Genomic DNA, 19,755 nt, shown 5'->3' with positions numbered 1-19,755 from the left:
CAGATCAGTTCGCTAATCTGGTTTGCTGCGTGGCCCCGTAACGGTTGCGATGGCACCAGGACGGCAGGCAGCTTCTGGGGGAGGAAACGAGAAAGGCCCCGTGGAGGTTTCCTGCGATGTGCTCTGTGTTCCCAAATGATTTCTTTCCGTGCCTTGGTTTCCTGCTAGGTAGTGCCACGGATGTTTTTGGCTTCCGATTCGTCCAGGTGGATTTCATTTTATATATAGATATATATATATACATATATTTTTTTGCCAGTACCACCAGTTTCTCAGGGAATTTTGCCAGTACTTATTTTTTTATTTATATATTTATTTATTTATTATTATTTTTTTGATGTGTCCTGAGAAGACCTAATCTCTGCTCCGCTCTGGATAACCTGTGCGCATTCATTAACATTTCGCCCCTTTATTCCTGAATTTGGATACCGAATACACAAAACGCCGTGGCGAATGTCTCCGGTATCCTCTGTGTGGTATTTCCTGGCTCCCAGCTTAACGCCGCACCCGGTACTAACACCTTTAAGTCGCAGTCTGTGGTTGCTCGCTGTTGGAGCAAAGGTTTCGTGAATTAGCTCTCAGCTGTGCATCTGAAGAGGTCGGAGCCCTGTCAATGCTCGGCCTGATGTCCGAATAGATTGCCTGTCATGTTCTCCTTAATCCCCCTCCCTTAATGCCACGGAGGCTCGTACTAGAATGTTTTCCTTGGATTTTGTGTTTTTCTAATAGAGATAAAGGTCAAACCGAGGCTGCTATAGCTGTACATTTTATTTTTAGTTTTTAAGACGGTTGCTGCGTATAGCTTTTTCACACTACATCTTTTTCTGTTTTCATTTGACGGCTCAGTGTTGTCAGCGGTGCCATAAATTGTTCCAATTAACGGTCTTAGCTAATTAACTTTTTTCTTTCACTACAAAGTTGTCCGTGACTTAGAAACCTCTGAATATCTCAGAATATAGAAATTGCACAGGAGAGAATGACAAACCCAGAGTACCTTGGTTTCAATACTTCAAGAACTGCTTTTGACAAAGGGATGAAAGCAGGAGGTAGGCAACTGCCAGCACCTACTTCTGTGATCTTTGGGGAATTTTTGCTGCCTGGGATTAGGAATGTGGTTGAGGTGAGGACGCAGGGGGGCGCGGGAGGCTCTGCGAGCTCGGCATCGGAGCGGAGCAGAAGGGTGGTGATGCTCCGGGACAAAATGGGGTGCAGGTATAGGAAAGGGATGGCACGTCCATCCAGTAACGTCCAATAAATATTATTTGTTGGAGCCATGAAGTTCCTTTTCTGTGGATGCTCAGAGGGTTAAACTCAAGGCATTATGGAAAAGGATTTGGTTAAGGTACGTGTTTAGGTGCCTGGCTCTGCTCGAGCATCGTTAGACCTTGCCCAGCTGGATTTTTAGCTCCTAATGTTTTTCCGTTCCTTCCAAAATCCCAGCCTTGGTGAGTGTCCTGATGGATGGCCGTGCATTTCAGGGTCTCAGGACGGTCTTTGAGACAGAAAATTGGCTCGTGAGGGAAGCTGTGCAGTGCTGTCCGACTGAATAAAGTCATTTCCTCGGCTGTATTTTTTTTTTTTTTTTACCTTCCAGCATGTCAGACACTTAGTGAATGTTTTTATCTTCACTTGATAAGTTGTGGAGTGTATTTTTAAATGAGTCACGCTAACACAAGTTTATCGTAGCGATCTGCAGTCTCCCAAGGCGAGTTTTTTAATCAATACGTTCTAATTAATTCGTAATCTATTTTATAATCCATGTACCCAGCTCCTGCCACTGGAGCAGGAGGTCATAGGAGGGGAGGATGGGAACAAAATGAAAAATATTCTTTCCCTGCTTGAAACACCCCTTGTAGTTGATGAAGATATTAGGTAGCAAGTTTTCTTACTCGGTAGCTGCAGTAATCTCCTGAGGAAACGTTAAAGGATTTGAACTTTTTCACACCAAGGAGAAAATGGGAGGGAAGGGAGGACTTAGGGAGTGAGCTGCAGGAATCCTTTGTTAGGTTTCTTTGCTCAACTCGATAGAGGTAATTTGCTTTAAAAGCGAGAGCAAGTAATCTGATAATTAGGAAATTAGAAGTTAACGGGAAACTTGCGCAAAATGTATTCTGCTTGGGCTAATGAATTTATTCGGCAGGTTGGAGCAACTTTGGCTCTACAGAGAAGGCTTGAGAAGGGTTGGGAGGAAGCTGAGAGCCGTAGGCAGGAGCTGGAAGAGTCTTGACCCTAAACCAAGGGCTTTCCACGTGCAGAAGTCTGGTATACAGCAAAGGAAGGGAAAATCCATGTCGACCAGCTGAAGAGAGAAGGTTAGCAACATCCTGTGTCTGCAGAAGCCAGAACAAGACAAAAGCCCTCACCAGCACCAAACACACCTTCGGAAAGCTTTAAGCCTTGGTCTCGCCCCCCATCCTGGGGGCTGCACATCCCCAGGTTCGCTCCGTGCCGGGCGCAGGGGTGCGGGAGGATGGTCCCAGCATCCCTTCAGATGCTTTGGCATGCAGGTGGCAGTTTTAAAACAACAAGAATTCGGCAAGCGTGAAAGCATTTTCTAGCTCGTGATATTTTGCCTTTTCTTCTTTCCACGTCGTGTTTCAGGAAAATTTTATTTCCACGTGCAGCTTTGTCGGGCAGTCCTCCCGCTGGTGATGCTGTTCACCCACCAGCCGGGAAGCTGGTGCTGTGCCTCTAGAGAGGGACACGGATTCAGACTTCTTGAAGCCTTTGCTTCTCGATCCCTCTTCCTTCCCAGTTCTTTTAACGGGCTGAACAATGAGCCTGGGTTAGACTTGCCAACACCCAGGAAAAGAAGAATATTAACACTGGGGAGAAGAGCCTCCTTCTCCTGCCCTAATGCTCTTCGCCAAGGAAACACTAGTAATTACAGGCTAGTATTTGTGTGCGGGATAACTGACCTTTATGGGATGGCTTGGATGAAAGCTCCTCGGGGAGAGGCACATAGATACTTCAGGTGTATGCCGAGAGACTTTTAACACGTTGCCCAACACAGATTGGTAATTAAAAATGCGGTGTTCCCATTTTCACATCTACCCTTGGCTCTTCACGTGTTGTATTTTCCCTTGTTAGAATATTTTTTTTTATATATATATATTTTTTTGTCCAGTTCTCTAATAAATAAACGTCTTTGTGCTTCTACGTGAAGGCCTGGATTGGGACTGGCTGTGTTTCTCTGCAAATCCACTTAAATTGTCCACGTGTGGCAGCCGCTGTGCTTAGGGAACGTGGCAGCCCAGGACTCCAGCCGGAAGGGGAGGAGATGCGGGCACGAGATGGAGCAGGAGAGTACAGCGAGGAGCTTGCCGCAGCCGTAATTACATTTATGTGCTTGCATTTCTGCCTTGCGCCTTCTCACTGAAGTTAAGAGAGAGATCCACATGAAACTGGATTTTTATCAGTACTCGTTTGAACCATTTATCTTAAACTCCCACCGTTTGTGAGTGCTCTTTGAAAGCCGAGAGGGCAGTGATATTTTGTGCGCGTAGGCGGGCGGACGGCCCCCATCTCCCCGCAGCTCATCAGCTGCTCTCAGCAGCAGCAGCGTGAAGTTATTACGAGCCTCGTCGTTCTGACTGCTGGTCAAGAAAACGCAGAAAAGGACTAAAGGAAAAAGAACCAAAAAAACCCCAAACCCAACACCAAAAAGGGTGACTCTGCTGAGTCGGAAGGACTTTACCAAGTTGCAGAGCGGGGCTGGTGGAAACCCAACCAAGGTGTGGAGTCGTAGAATCCCGGAATCATTAAGGTTGGAAAAGCCCTCCAAGATCATTGGGTCCAACCACCCCCCTACCACCACTGTCACCCACCAAACCATGTCCCCAGGCACCACGTCCAACCTTGCCTTGAGCGCCCCTAGGTTCAAGGTGTAAAATCGGTGGGAAGAGGGCCCGCTGACCCCGTAGCTGGTGCGAAGCTTGCAGGGAGCTTTTCAGAAAATGGCTCGAGGATGGAGGAGGAACTGCAGGCTTCGGGGGTGGCTCGCTCCCTGCTTGCTAGGACCCAGATTGTTTTTTTTTTTTTTTTTTTCTTTCTTGCCACAAAAGGAGTCATTTGTTTAATTTTACAGAATGTTACTGGAGCTTTTGGAACTGAAACTGCAGCCCACGTCTTCTTGATAAATGACTGTGTGTATTCCTGGAAGGAAGTTAAAATGGGGCTGCGTTATATTTGGTACCTCCTGAAGCACTGAGGCTACTTTGAGAACAAAATGTGCTCAAAGAGAGACTAATTTGCCACTGCAGAGCTTGATGTGATGAGACTTGTCAAGTCGCCGTTTCTGCTGGAATTCACTTCTCCCTTTTCTCTCCCTCCTGGAGACTGCTTGCTGATGTATTTTAGGGCTGGTACCCATTGAACTGGGAGGCCAGACAGGCAAATCAGAAACCCTAAAACCACGATGAACTTCCAAGCAACGAATGTGCTCGTTATAAGGTGAAAATACAGCAGGAAAGCGCCTGCACAGCAAATGGATCCCACCAGCGTGGTACCAACCGCGTTGGGATGACCCGGGTGTGGGAGCCCCAGCTTTTTGACTTGGTTCCTCGGTGCCATCTCGGATGGCGTGGTGGTTTTTTCCTCTAGCAGCTGATCCCAGGGACCGCAGTAAACATTTTACCGGAGCTGATATCGATATTCTGTGCCCGTTTTCTCCCTGAGACTGTTTTTAGAGTGAATGGAAGCTAACGCTGGAAGGGTGGTTAGTGATAATGCAGAAGGATTTAATGGAAACCTCTCGGTCCTGGGGTGATTAAAATAAACAACCCGTGCAAGGCACACGGGTCCTGGGTTGCAAACAGTAGGTTTTCTGTTCCTCTGCATAATGCAGAAAGCATGTGGAGCTGCTCGTGAGCCTTTTCTGCGCTGTGTTTTGAGCTGTTTCATTTTCAGTTCTCCGAGTTTCCGTGTCAGGTGAGGCGGGAGGGTGTTGGAGAGCCGTGTGAAACTTTGTTTGGCCAAAACCTGTTTAGTCTAAAATCCTGACAGATAGCTGGCTGGCGGGTAATTAAATAAAAGATCAGATTCCCTTCTTTCCTCCATTTTGAAAGCTGAGGAGACCCTGGTTGTGATTTTATCTGCTCCTGATGCTGTTTGTTTCTAGTTTCTAGGCAAATCTGCAGCAGGATGTCAGGTAAGGAAGGGCGTGAAGGCGATGGAGCCTTTGTGCAAGTTTTCTGCCCCAAATCCTGGAGCTGTAGCATGTCCCTGCGGGAAGGTGCCGAGCCTTGCTTTGATGGAATATGCAAATGTTGAAAATGTGCCGCGTTTCGTCCTGTACCTGTAGCACTGGAAAATCTGTTCTTTGAGCTTTTAGGGGCTCTGTCCTCTTCCTCCTCGTATCCTGCAGCTCTGCATCCGTGCTTTCTGTCCGGTGGCTTTGCTGGCGGAGCCTTACCCCTCTCCTCTCTCTCTCTTGCAGCTGAGGACTCGTGGAATGCTGTGAAGACTCCCACTGCCCCGCAGCCCTAGGCAGATCACCGTCGGGATTGTCTCCATCCGAAGGAAGTTCGTCCACGAGAGGTATCGATCGATTCGTGTTCGTCTGGTGCCCTTGAACGGTCGTGTTTTGGTTTAGATATCCTCCAAACAGCTCCCAGACCAAAAAGGTTTGGGGGAATAGGGGATGGGGAAGGGTAACCGCAACAGCAAGTGCAGACTGGTGAAAAAGTGTTGGTGTTTGGTGTGTCTCGGACCCTTGTCTATATTAGATGAACTTCTGTACAGGATCGCATTAGATTTTAAACTAATTATGTGATTTCTGGGTCAAGAAATGCATAAACTGGAACTCCAGTATGCTTAGTGTATTTTATTGTGTTGATTTATAAAGTTAATAAGTCCAAGGTAATCAGCAGGCTGGAATAGAACGCACAGTAGGTACATGCTGCTCCTGTAAAGAATTGAGGGGGTTGCTTTTTTTAGCGTTTCTTAGTCTTAATATCATCTTAGTAAATAATTAATTTTTGTTTTGTATTAGAAAGAAGGCAAAAGATCCTGCTTGTGTTTGCTACTGGGTTGGCAAAAGGGGTGATTCCTGGTATAAATTTCCATCATTTGCCTGCAGGCAGTTTCCTAATAGCTTATATTGCAGCCTTTCACAAAAGAAAGGTAGAAATAGTTTTAAAAATAGACACTTTGTAGTGTCACATTGTCTGTAAACTGTTTGGGCCAGGCTCCATCTTAACTACTTCTTTTTTATTTGATGTCTAGCATTATGAACTGGTCAGGTCCTGTAGGCATTTACGTATAAGAAGATGTGTTATAATAGAGGTATGACATGATATATAGTTAGTTATTAAATATGAGCACACCACTTCAGGAAATCCCTGAGCTGCACAATGTTACAGGCTGGAAAATGTGCTGGGCAAGTGTCACGGTACGGCTGCCCCGTGCTTGCATTTTCCCCGAGGTATTCTCATTTCTGTTGTTGCTGCACGGAAGGTGCTGGGGTAGCCGAAGTGTTGGCCTGACCCAATCCAGCTGTTCTCCTGCACAAGTACAAAAACCACAGGGTTGACATCTTTTTTTCCCCCCCTTTTCCATGTTTTTGCTGATTGCTTAGTAACATGAACTGCCAGGCTACCCGCTGAGTGTTCTGCTCCCACTCAAGGCAGATTTGCCGAAAACCAGCTGCGGGCAGACGACAGCGGTGCTGATGGATGCTCCCCGCTCTCGGATCCGCTGCGTTACGCATGCGTCAAGCACTCACGCGTGCTGTCGTCCTTATCTTCCAAATATTTTAGCCTGCAAAAGTGCCCCAGCCCATCCTGGGGAAAAGCCTGCCCTATTTAGATGCCTGCTTTTGGGGTATGGACAAAACCAGACCGTTGGCTCTTCCTCTTCCCACCCTCATCAACTCCACGTCTCAGGTGGGATGGGACAGAAAGTGCCAAACATTTCAGAAAAAACTTTGCTTTTGGCAGTCCTCTAGCAGCAACAACGATGGGCCCCTTTCTGTTGAATATCAAGCTGGAAAAAAGGATAAAGGTGGGGAAAAAGGGGGCCTTGATGCTGCTCCCGACCCCTTTTCCTGCCCACTGCCCCTTAACAAAATAGTAGGAGACACAGATGGGGCTGTGCTGCTTCTGCAGGGCCAAGGAAAGGGAACTGCAGGGCTGCAGGAGGACTGGAAGGTAGGGAGGAGGTAGGGATGAGGGCTGTATCGCTGAGAGATTAGAAAAGTGTCAGTGGCATTGATGGAAGAAGAGGAAGACGAGATGTTTTTCAAAATGAGAGTAAGGTAAGTGTTGGCTTCGTATGAGAAACAGAGCTTCTGGTCCCGTGGCTCTGTCCGATTCAGCTCCAGATTAAGAAGCCTAATCTTCAGCTTTGTGTGCGCTGGGTGTCTGAGCTCCCGGTGGGCTCAGTGAATGTCCTGGGAGAGAAATTGATGGAGCCTGGGGAAATCCGGCTGGCGAGCCACCAGCTGCCTCCTCCAGCCCGGTGGGGAATTGCCCTGCCCGAGCGTCTCCACCAGTTGCTTCAGAGATTCACTTCTGGGTGTCTCAATCTTGGGCTGAGCCTCCACCCTTTAGATTCAGGATGGTAAAAAGTGCTCAGAAATCAAAAGACGGAAGAAATTCAGTCAAACTCTTGGTGTGTGTGCGCCTGACCTCTTAACTTGGTTTACTTAGGTGAGGTTATTTCCTGCTCGGGAAATAACCCCTCGTCCCCTTCCCCTGCCAAATCCTAAGGGGAATACCAGCAAATAAATAGTTAACCGTAATGTGGAAAGTCTGTGTGTACCTAACAATGCTTCACTTATCTGTGCAATAGCCTGGTTTGGTGTAAAAGGTTTTTTGTTTTTTTTTTTTTTGCATTAGGCTGTTGTTATGCAGCGTGCCTGAATGGAATTTGGCGTGTGGCTAGGTGCACTTGGGCTTCCTGGATTTGCTTACTTCACCTCAAAATCTCAGACCTCATCTGGAACATTTCTGGTCTTGAGTCTTGGGACCACTTGTGCCAGGTCTGTGGGGTCCCCTTGTCCTCTTGGGAGTACGTGCGATATGGCAGATGGTTTCTGTAGAGCCAGGCTGTGTAGGGCGGGGGGATCCCATGGGACACCTGATAATTGTTGGAGGAGGGAAGCGAGATCCCTGTCCCTTGCTCATGGCCGAGCTAACATTCTGGTCCAAAGAAGACAGGGATCTCCTGGAAAGAGTCCAGTGGAGGGCCACAAAGATGATACGGGGCCTGGAGCAGCTCCCCTGTGAGGAAAGGCTGAGAGACCTGGGTCTGTTCAGCTTGGAGAAGACTGAGAGGGGATCTTAGCAATGTTTACAAATACCTGAAGTGTGGGAGACAGAGGGACATGGCCAACCTCTTTCAGTGCTCTGTGGGGACAGGACAAGGGGCAATGGCCACAAAATGGAGCCCAGGAAGTTCGGCACCAACCTGCGAAAGAAATTCTTCACGGTGAGGGAGCGCTGGGACAGGCTGCCCAGGGAGGTTGCGGGGTCTCCTTCTCTGGAGATATTCAAGGCCCACATGGACGCCTACCTGGGCAGCCTGCTCTAGGGAACCTGCTTTGGCAGGGGGGTTGGACCCGATGATCTCTTGAGGTCCCTTCCAACCCCTACAGTTCTGTGATTCTAACGGTGACACCAAGGACATTCGTGTTCCCTTCTTTCCTCTGGTTGATGTTTGGGGGGAAATGGGTCCTGTTGGAACACGGTTAATGCTTTAAAAGGCAGCTTTTGTCGAGTCTACACATGTTGTGGGGATTTTATTGTGTTCCTGCGTGCTCTGTGACATGCTGCCCATCGAAGTGCCTGAGCTAGGAGCACGCCACTCATCTGTGTGGCTTGGGAAACATAGGCAGGAGCGCGTTGGTACCTACGCCGTAGTGCCGTGCACATAGCTGGAGCATAAACTGGTGCTCAGGAATGTCGCCTGGTGCTCCGGAGCTTGTACTGAGGAGGTGTTCCAGATGTACCTTCCTGAGAGGGAAGGCTTGGAGGGACGCGGTGGCTCGGAGGGACGTGGTGGCTCAGAGGGACGTGGCACCTTTCTGTCCTGGGGGACTCTGCTTTGGTGGCGAGGGCAGCTCAGAGGAGCGACGTGTCCCACCATGCCACGTAACTGACCCCGTGGTGAGCGTGAGATGTGCTTGGGCACCTGGCTAGGATGCTTGCAGGGAGCAGGAGCAGCTGCATCTGGTCCAACCATCAATGGATGAAACAGGAGAGTTGGATGCTCTTGGTAGGTGGTGGAGGATGTAGGTACCCTTCTTTCTCTTGAGCTTCGTCTCCTTCATCGTCCCGTGCTCCCTGGGAGTTGTGCAGTAGCAAGGCTCTCCTAAATGTACCGCAGCTAGGTCCTGAAGGTGCTGGATTTGGGGTTCCCTTTCTTCTCTCTCCCATGGCAGTCGCAAATAAAGGTGTGGGAGGCTCTGGGACCTGTGGTTACTTTGCCCATCCTTGCTTCATGGGAATTTTCACTTCCTGAAAAGACTTTTGTTCCTTTCTGGACAACGTTGCAATGCTGTTTGTGTCGGCAAAGGACAGGGAAACCCCCCTCCAGTACGTACCCAAATACACTGTGATATGTTACATAGGGTAACCTGTTCCTGTACCCTAAAATATGATGAATTTATAAAGAGAATTTCACCTGAAATGAATGAACTTCATGAATGCAATGAAGCATGCTTGCAAATACTTTCCTTATTCAGCTCTACGTCCTTAAGAAATTGTCTTTCAAATGTTTTTGCCTCGGTATGTTGGGGCAGTCGCTCACCAGCTAACGACAGGAACATCAGCTGCGCCTGCAGCTAGAGGAATAGGGAGTGAGACATCATTAGGGAGATGACATTTCCCAGAACAAGGGGAAAAAAATCCAGTGTCAAAAGCTGATTTATAAAACAGAGGAAGGTTTTAATAAGACTTAAGGACAAAAGCAGCAGAGAGGATCTCTGACACCAGCCTTTCCAGGACGCTCAGGACTCAATTCCTGCTTCTGATCTTTGAGTTTATATGTGCTGTAGCTGCTGCCCCGAGGTAGGAGCAGAGTGCCCCAAAAAACTTGTGTCCGTCTGCTCAGCCAGATAGATGAGGTTGGGGTCTCTTCTTCCTTTGAGCCTAGGAAGTGAATTGTATCTATATCACTTCTTAAAAAATATGTGTGTCTGTTGAAAGGTTCGTGGCCCTGGCTTCTTTTTGGGCTCGCGTTTAGCGTCAGGCTTTTGAGTCACGGACTTCCAAACCAACACAAAAACGGAGACGTGCATTGCACGAAACAAAACCCCAACCAGATCATCTCTTCAGATGCCACACCGAAACGAGAGCAGCATGCTATGGAGAAAACACGGAGTGGCCGTGCCAAGTCGGTGATGGCGGGGGATCTGCTCGGGCGCCCCTTTTCTGCTCCTGCTGGAGCCGTGCGGAAGCGCTCCCAGTTCTCGAAGGCTTTGTGGCCACGAGATCGACGTGGGACACTCAGCACGACTTCCACACCTCTCCGTAGCTCTTCCCACCGCGCTTGTTCCACATCTCTGCTCTCACAAGGGCCCTGCTGGGGCTGGTGGCCCTTCCCTCAGATGTATAATTTACCACCTCTTCCCGGTGTGCCAGCCTTGTTTGTGTTGCTCAGCGAGTGTTCTCTGCGTCCAGCCTGCAGATAACGCCGCTCGGTGAGTACGGTGCTGCTAAATCTACCTGTTTCTGATTAAGCGCGTTTGAATTTGCGCGTTTGGTTAATAAGCTGCACCTTTCACGGATTCTTTTGTTAACTCCTAAAAGCTGCGTGTTCTGATTTATAGTGCCAAAAGGGGTAAACTGACATTAAAAGCATTAATTAGTCTTGGTTGACTGCACAAAGAATAGAGTTGGTGTGAGCCAGCTTTTGATTTAGCCCTTTGTGGGCCTTTGATTTTGCCTAAGCTTGTTAAAGGGCCTGGATCTCTGGCTTTTTCATGCTAGATTGTATAATTAGGGTTTAGTGTGAAATACAGTGATTGGGCTTGAAGAGCAAGAGCCCTGCACAATTATAAGCAATAAAGTTGTAAAGCAGTTGGCCAGAACTTTACATATATTTTATTAGAGCAATGTTCTTTTTAACTCGTGGGTGTGATAACTTAATTTGCAGTAACGATACCAAAGGGTTTATCCTGAGCTGTGGGCACCTCGGTAAACCTTGGAAATGATATTCTCAAGGTCCTCGGGTTGGCCCAACGCAGTGCTTCAGCAGCACGCCAGCGTAATGGAAGTGGTGTAAACTGTAGCACAGGTATCGCTGTGGCATTTGGTGTTTTTTGGTTTTCCCCATACCTTTCCCCATTTCAAACAGGCTAATGGAAATAGAAATTTAAAAGTCGTAGCGTTGCCTGGGCTTTTTACTTGGAAATCCTACATAATTGTGAGTGTGTACCAGCGTAGGGTAGTTTCTGTAGGACTCAGCTCTGCACATCTATTCTCCATACAGAAGTTTGAAAATTAATTGAACTAGTGGCAAAGTGTCTGTGTAGACCTTCCCTAATTATACGTGACTGCACACCTCCACCCCTCCCAAGAAAAAAGGCAGAATTGTGATAATTGCCTCTGGTTTGTGTTTCTGAATTCAGATTTCCCTCTGTCCATATAAAGTTTCCCTCTTCCTTAGATGTTATCACACCAACTGCTAGATAAAAAGAATCCATCTTCAAGGCTGGACTGCGTTTCCATCCCAACTGGCTAACGCTGGCCATCGAGGAGCCACCACTTGCCCAGCAGTATCTCCAGTGCTGCCTCTGGTTCCTTTGCGCGGCAGGATGTGCTGTAACAGCCGCCTGGGGTGATGCTGGTAATGCTGACCCACTGCAAAAATGCTTTTTAAACGTGCAGATATCCACCTAACTGGGAAAATCTATGCCTTTCCCAGTGTTGGATGTCAGAACTCACAGAGGATTTTGGGTCCTAGATGAGAGGGAGTGATGGGATGCACCTGAGGTTCCTCAGCTGGGCAAAAAGCGCCTTTGGTTTCGGACACAGGCACGCTGCTGTCCTCTGGGGTGAATGGTGTCTTCCCTCTGAAGTTATCTGATGTTCTCTGTAGGTCATTTCGGGGTTTGGCAGTTTTAAAAGCCTAAAAGTGTGTAATTTCCTTCCCCTCACTGTTGATCGTCAGCAGAAACCCCACAGCAGCTGGAGGCGTTCTCTGCGGGTAGGTGTGAGCGCTGGTTTTGGTCGAGGCAGGTAAGAACCTCCAGGCTTCGGGGGTTCGGGCACACTGAGAGCTCTCACCTCTCTTGGGATGTCCCCGTGCCCAGCTCCTAAACCTAAGGAGGACCGTTCAAAACATGTCCTTGTGCTACCTTTGGCACTGTGGCCGAAAGCTGCTGGGCTCTGGACTTTGCTGTCGTGGTGCCACCTTTTTCCAACCCGATGGAAAATTCCCTTCTCTTTTACCTAGCTGAGATTTAGTGAAGGTGGAAATGGACCTCTGATTTTTGACACTTTAGCAAAGTTGTAAGGCGACGCTAGGATGGGATTTGAGATTTTTTAAAATACTTTTTCTCTTGTTCAGAATCCTTGCTTGAATCCATTTATGGCTTGTCTTCCTTGGCTGTCATGGAAAATGAAAACGAAGAGCCATTGCAAAGAGTTGCGATTATCATTCTGTCTGGTCCAATAAAGGGTCGGGGTTAGAAATGAACCTGCATTACTTGTTAAATGACAAATTGGGATTGTTTTTCACTTTTTTTGGCAAGTTGTAATTTAAAAATTGGACAGCCGCACAAATTGTTACGTCTCCGAACATTTAACCAAGCGTCAAGTTTTGCCTACCCAGGATGAGATCGCGGCTTTCCAGACCCTTTGTGGAGCTCCTATGGCGAAGGGGCCGTGCCCGCGGTGCCCATAAGCAGCACGTCCCTTGTCTTTGAAATGGTCAGGTGCCAAAAAGAAGCATTTTCAGAAGGGGATGTTGCAATTAAAACAAAAAGCATGGTGTGCCCAGTGCCTGCGCTAGTGCTGGCAATTGCATGTGCGGCTCCGCCACCAAATTAGTCTTTGTTCCTGGAGGATTTTTGCTAGCGGTTGCCTGCTGAGTATCATCCTCTTGCTCATTAACATCATTGTTTCCTATTGTTTGGGCTTTTTCTTACACAGTGTAAACAATTTCTAGTGGTTCCTTCCCCCTCTGCTATCATGTAATGGCAAAGGAGAAAGTTAGGAGTAGCTGAAGGCTTATTTTTTATGAGGCAGGCTGAGGTTTCTGCTAAGGGCTATTTCTCCTTGCCTTCTCAGCTAGACGTTAATAAACAATTTGTCATCTCTGCAGTATTTGCACTTCTGAAAGTTTAAAGCGTATGCTTTTGCTTCAGGTATTGTGTTTGCTCATGACTATTAGTGTAAGACAGTGCACGTGATGTCTCCCCTTTCCTGGGAAGCTCGTAATCTACAGGAGATGATGTGAGCTAGGAATTGAATCACAGAACGACTTGGGTTGGAAAGGACCATAAAGATCATCAACCCCCCATGGCAGGGGGGTTGGAACTAGAATTGGGCTCACTTCTTCGTGTTTTGGGGAAAAGCCAGGCTTTAACAGGGATGGAGGGAATGCTGCAAGGCAGAAGAGGACCAGCAGGCAGAGGACATTGGCCGGAAGAGCCAGAAGTCATGGGATTGTCTCTTTGTAAGAAGGTGCTTTTTTTTTCCATGAGCCTTGTAATCCATTTAAAACATGATATCCAGTGGAGATTGGACTTATGCCTTACGCTGTCCGTGTGAGCATTTCCACTCTGCAAACTTGGGAAGCCTGGTAAGGGGTGGAGAGGTCTCAGAGGTGGATGGATTCCTCCAGATCTCATGAACGTTGCTGCAGGTTAAGGGAAGAGGACTTCTTGTAAGCTGACTGGTGGTGGGTGAGGTGGCAAAGTGAATTCGCACACTGGAAATTCACAAACTGGAAAATCTACAGGGATGTCTCATAAATGCCCAGCCGCAGGAGAAGCTTCGTTTTGAGTTTGTGCTTGTGAGCAAAGTCAATCAATGTGAGAAACAAAGCCGTGGGAAAACAAAGGAGCTCCTTGTTTTCTATTTTGTGTTTTGTTTTTGCCATTGATCTGATTCCTGTTACATTTACAGCTGCTTCTCTAGGGAAAGAGGTACAAGAGTATTTTGAGTGGTGAGGTAGGGTTGTGAGGGTTAGGACTGGGGTAGTTGCATGTTATTTCAGACGGGTTTTATCCATTCAAAATACCTACATTAAGGTTCTTGGACAGTGTATTTACTCATTGTTTTCCCGTTAAAACTGAAACCAAGACGTGCTGCTTGGCGATTTGTCCATTTGTCTTCAGGAAAAGGTAGTGAAAACAGAATTTCCATCATTGTGTTTTTAATGGGTTTAATTAGGCAGGATTAGGGAGGACTGGTGGCAGGATTTGGAAGCAGGTCGTAGACAACCTGGAGGGAGCTCTCCCTTTCTGCCCTGCTTTCGTTGTTGGTTGGGAGCTGTCTACTTATTTTAATTAAACTGATTTGGTAAATTCTGTAGTGCATTTATATCCCAGAACAAATCCTGTGCTTGAATGGCTGAATATGGAGAGCGAGGAACCTAGAATCCAAATATGCACCTTGAGATGTGGTTGCGGAGGACTGTGGAGCACGGAACTGGAAATGTCCTCCGTGCGTCAGGGAAACTGGAGCTACCTCGGCATGGCATTTCTAAAACAGCTCGGTTGATAACAGCAAACATGGACAAACTGAGGTGAGAAGTGTCTTCAGCAGCACACAGACATCATAGAATCCCAGAATCATTAGGGTTGGAAAAGCTCTCCAAGATCATCAGGTCCAACCACCCCCCTACCACCAATGTCACCCACCAAACCATGTCCCCAAACACCACGTCCAACCTTGCCTTGAACACCCCCAGGGACGGGGACTCCCCCACCTCCCTGGGCAACCCGTCCCAATGCCTGACCGCTCTTGCTGAGAAGAAATGTCTCCTCATTTCCAGCCCGAACCTCCCCTGGCACAACTTGAGGCCGTTCCCTCTGGTCCTATCCCTGGTTACCTGTGAGCAGAGGCCGACCCCCAGCTCCCCACCCCTTCCTTTCACTGGTTCTTCCCTCACAGATCTGTCAGCTTGTTTGGCTCCCGTGTTTGTTTCTCCTGGTACAGTTGATAACATCATTAATGCTCGATGCAGGGTAAAGAGTGGAGCTCCTTGATCCAGAGCAGTCGCTGCCGATGCTCCTGGCTGGCAAAGACGCAAAGTGCTCGAGGCCCGAGCTCAGGCTCTGGCAGGTAAAGGCCTTCCCGTTCCCTTGCAAGAGCCGCATGCCCTTCTCTCCCTCCTGAAAGCCCCTAAATCCTTGGGGCAGAGAGCTGCCAGTATCCGCCTCGTTCAGCAGACAGATTTTTGGCCGTGAATGAAAGCTTTTGAGCTTCGATTTTGTTTATTGCCGTCAGTCAGCACATCCCTAGGAACAAGCCCGGCATGCTATGACCACCAGTGTGCGGCACGGCCGGGATGCCGTGAGCCCATCAGCCCGGGGCACGTTTGTTTCCCTTCCCCACTTGGAGAAAGTGGTTCTTCCCACTATTAGAAGCGTTAAATTGACTCAGCTGGCTTGTTTGCTGAAGTAACCCTTTGAAGTGAGTCTTTGAAGTTTCCAATAGGATCGGGGATTCGATTAGGCTACTTTTATCCAGCAGTCCCATAGCACAGATTTTGTTTGGAAGAACCTCACCGGCTATTTCAGCTCCACCAGGTATAATTGGGGCCGTTAATTGCTGAGATAGTGGGGTAATTGAGAGAGTGGAGTCGTATGGAAGCCTAATAAAAACAAGTTCAAATGACGGTGGAATCGATCCAAATCCAGGAGGAGAAGCCCTCTTTTTTGAACACATCCTATGAGGTCCACTCTGTGCTTCTTCCAGAAATCTGTGATTAGATGGCTGCTTTCAAGTTGAGATGTTTAATTACCTAGAAATGCCAGGTAAACAAAATATTTAGCTTTTTTTTTTTTTTTTTTTTTTTTAAATATAAGTGGAAGGAAGGAGAAGGCTTTTTAGTTCTGTCACTTTTGATCCTAACTCGCCGAGTTTTCAGCGTTCGCTTTCGATGCTTCACTGGCGCTTGAGCATACAGACGTTATGGGGTCATCCGTGGTATCAGCACAATCTCTCTGGTCAGCTTTTCGAGGCATGTCTATAGCATTAAGTCTCGAATTGGAAAGGTAATCCCCTCTGGAGTCTTGACCTAGTCTCAGAATTACTCTCTCCTGCTCTTCGGAGCCTTTGGGTCCTGTTCCAATGTTTTTTCCCCTTCATCAAGACAGCTTCCTTAATTGCTGTGACTGCTAGGCAGAAATCTTACTCTCCTGCCTTACAGACCTCCTTTTCTTTGGTTCTCCTGTAATAAAGTGGTTTCTGGAACGTTGCCAAGCCTTTAGCCCAAACTGTCTTCGAGCTTTCATATCAACCAAGGAACGGCGCAGCCAGTTTTCTGTCCTAATCCCTCTTCCCAAAGACAAAGAAGTCGGCGCTGTCTAGACATGGGTGTTCTGAAGATTTTATTCGCTTTAACATGCGGTAATTTAAGGCTGAGGGTTCCCTCTTTCTCCTTTTCATCCCACATAAAAGTCCCCGAAGCCTCCAGTTGCTAGACGGATGAAATCCTGCACAACAGGAGCGTGCGATTTGGGAGTAGTCCTGTGCCCCTGGAGAGCAGAGTTAAGGAAACGACAGTGAGTTTTGGCCGGTGGCCCCCGTGATGTGTGGACTAAGTATTTGTGATTTAAAAGCTCTTTTTCGTATCAAATGCTGTGTTCAGTCATGAGATATTACACAACAGGTGCCAGCTGCTCTTAAACGTTTGTGCTTGTATGGTTTGCCTATTGCAGCAGCCTTTTCTGGGGTCCGCATCGTACAGCTTTTTAGTGGGGGAGTGGATCCTTACATGCTACAGCTTTTAAGAAGGAAAAGCTAAAAACAGCTGGTTTCCTGGTCGTTTGAAATTTTCTTTCTGTTAATGGCAGGTTTTCACCTTCTTTTTCTTTGGCAGTGTTCTGCTGGCAAGTTTAGCTGATGAGAGATCATTAGGATCCTAGTTAACCTTGGATGGGGTCTAGCTATATAATGAAGAAGAAGCCAGGTACAAAAATATTGGGAAAACTGAAGAAAAATTGCTATAGAGCAGAAGTTGCCTGAAGAACGTTATCACAAGTTCTTTTTGCCCCATGTTCTCACTTGGAGATGGGTTCCTTGCCCCTATTTACTTCCCAGTTTGTGTTGAAGTATGGAAATAGTGGTCTCCAAGTCAAAACAGTCATTGGATTCTCTTGCAGATGTGAAATGATTTTCCCAGTTTGTCAACCTCCCCGAGGACGGATGCATCGGATCCCTGGAGGTGCTGGCCATCCCGTTCCCACACCGAGACATGTGTCTGGCACGAGTCTGCAAACCAGCAGTGAGATGCTCTGAGAAGAAGAAATGGAACTAGGTGAATTAGGTGCTGGAAGGCCGCAGTTAGACGTAATAAAAATGTAAACGGGGAGAAGACGCAGAATCTTGAGGCCATCTTCCTTGGCACTTCAGTGCGTGCCTTTTGCCTGTCAGTATTTTTGGATATCACAGCTGGGGACAAGGAGAGACTTTGTGTTTTGTGTCTTGTACACAGCTGAGCATGTAATTTCTAGTTAAATAAAAGACAGCGTACTGTCAAGATTACGAGTTCAAAAAGCGAAGCGGAGCTGAACGTCACTAACAGCACTTTCATTTTGTTCCGTATGTATGTAGAACTTTGTCAGCGATATTTCTGTCCAGATTTCTCTCTCTAAAAACATTGGTCTGAGTGGCAGGGCAATCCTGGGGGAGTGCACTTCTTCTAACTTTTGCTGCCTAAAGGAAAGCACCTAGTTATGTCAAAATGGGGTGAATTTGCTTATGAAGTTTCTTAACAATTTTCTGTGGGGAAAGTCTGGACCACTAGTGTCACCTAGATACTGAAAATTTAAATGAGTGAAGTTAGGGATGATGAAGAGGGTCTTGCCTGTGTTGGCAATGACTTTGTTATACACACATGCTTATTATAAGATCCTTAATCAGCTAGGAAGCGTCTTCTTTATAAGAAACTCTACCAAGTGTTATAGATCAAATGATGACTTTAGGGATTGTGAATTGGCTTTAACCTGTTCTGGGTGGCCAGAATCCTATTTATCTTGTCTTAAAGGGGGCACTGAGAAAACATTAATCTTGCTGAAGGAAGGAAAGCTAATCATAAAATAACTTCTCGAATCCAGGGTCCTCCAAAAGCTGGGCAAGACAGATCTTTTATCGTAGCTTAAGCAGCGGTCTTGTTTCTGAAGGGGCTTAAAAATAGGCCAAGTGGCAACACGTCTTTATTCTGTTTTTTTTTGCAAACTCAGACTCTGAAGGTCCCCTTCTAGTTCGATGTCATTTCTTAATCTTGGCCTCTTCATTTGGCCTCATTGCTGCTGCCACCCCGTTCCTTCAGGTCCTGCCCTGGTACTTCCCTACGGGTGTGTGTTGCCTTTCTCCCCGTCTGCTCCCAGCTACGATGAAATCAACCCAGTCCTTGGGTTTGCTGCTGACCCCGTAATCTCTACCCACAGCGACAGAAGCTTGGTGAACTGGGGGCTGCTTTCAGTCTGCTGCCCTTCGGGAGTGATCGCGGCATCTCTCGGCATTTAGGAAGGTGGTATAGGAAGGTGGTATTGCCTTGTTTATGGGCAGCATGGATTTGAAAGGTGTTTCTTTAGCAAAAATGCCTGGAAAAGCACTGAAAAACACCCTTTTCATCAAATGTTGACAGTCAAATGGCTTGTTGGTGGACTGCAAGGGTTGTTCCACAGGTGTTACTTGAGGATTATTTTTTGTCAGTTCGTTAAAGGTTTTGATGGGCATTAATTAACGGATAGAATGGTGTCTCTGCTTTGGTTTCTTGGGGGTACTACTCATTTGGGGTTGCTAAATACTTTGCATTTAATGTTGGTAGAAGGTGTTACCGGGATTGCAGAAGGGGTCGTCAGCTCTCCTGTTGAGTTAAAAAGGATTATAGGCAGAAAGCTCGCAGACTACGGAAAGTAATCGAGTGGAATGATGTCGGATAGGAAGACCACGGCCCGCATGCCACTGCTGCAGCTTATTTTACAGTCGCTGGCTTCCCTTAATGCCTCCCTCCATTTAGGCTCCTCTGCCGCCTGATTTACGGCCCCGGCGTGTCACCGGAGCATCCTCGGCCCCGGCCGACAGCGCGGAGGATCGGCGAGCCCCCCTCGGCAGCAGCCTTTCCCCAGCGTCTCGGCGTAATTCGGTTATGAATCATCGCTTTATTTGTCATGTCAAGCTCCAGCAGGACGGTTTAAAGTGCTTTTAGTCGGCAGTAATTTGAGGCACTCTGCCAAGCCGTTCAGTTGTTGTCAGAGCTGGCGGTGGCTGCAGCTGATGCGATGATAAAACGCGCTCAGACTGCAGATTACTGCCGTGGTGGCAGGAATGCTGTTCATTTGTACGTGTGGCAGGCAATAAGAGCTAATTAACAAGCGTATGAATTTGTTGGGTTTATCCCCGTGGATTGCCGAGTGGGTGTAGGTATTCAAAACTGCTAATGTATGTATTTTACTGTCTTTTGTGTTTTTAAAATTCATTTTCCTGAGTGTTATTTTATGCTGGAAGTGCATCAGCAAAATATGGGTCTCTGTGGTGCAATCGGAATATTTTCTACATGAGAGGAAATATGTATTAAGTTTTTTCTCCTGAAACAGCAATACAATTTGCTCTGAGGGGAAAAAAAAAATCC

The 19,755-nt window shown here is 47.3% G+C and overlaps 1 protein-coding gene across 4 annotated transcripts in view; it reads left to right on the top strand.

Annotated features, from left to right (window-relative positions):
• The window catches only part of FAM168A (family with sequence similarity 168 member A), a 178,034-nt gene that overhangs the window by 46,363 nt on the left and 111,916 nt on the right, over positions 1–19,755 (top strand). For 3 of the 4 annotated variants that reach the window (XM_066990039.1, XM_066990040.1, XM_013191267.3), the window contains one exon: positions 5,438–5,538. The gene's annotated coding sequence lies outside the window, so the exon portion shown is untranslated. Of the gene's footprint in view, positions 1–5,437; positions 5,539–7,838; positions 7,982–19,755 lie in introns of all 4 variants that reach the window. The other variant, XM_066990041.1, reaches the window with a different exon arrangement.

Source organism: Anser cygnoides, chromosome 1, assembly GCF_040182565.1.
Source record: "Anser cygnoides isolate HZ-2024a breed goose chromosome 1, Taihu_goose_T2T_genome, whole genome shotgun sequence".
In the NCBI taxonomy this organism is placed as follows: domain Eukaryota; kingdom Metazoa; phylum Chordata; class Aves; order Anseriformes; family Anatidae; genus Anser; species Anser cygnoides.
Note: the sequence above shows the minus strand (reverse complement) of the source record. Positions and strands in the feature narration are given on the sequence as shown.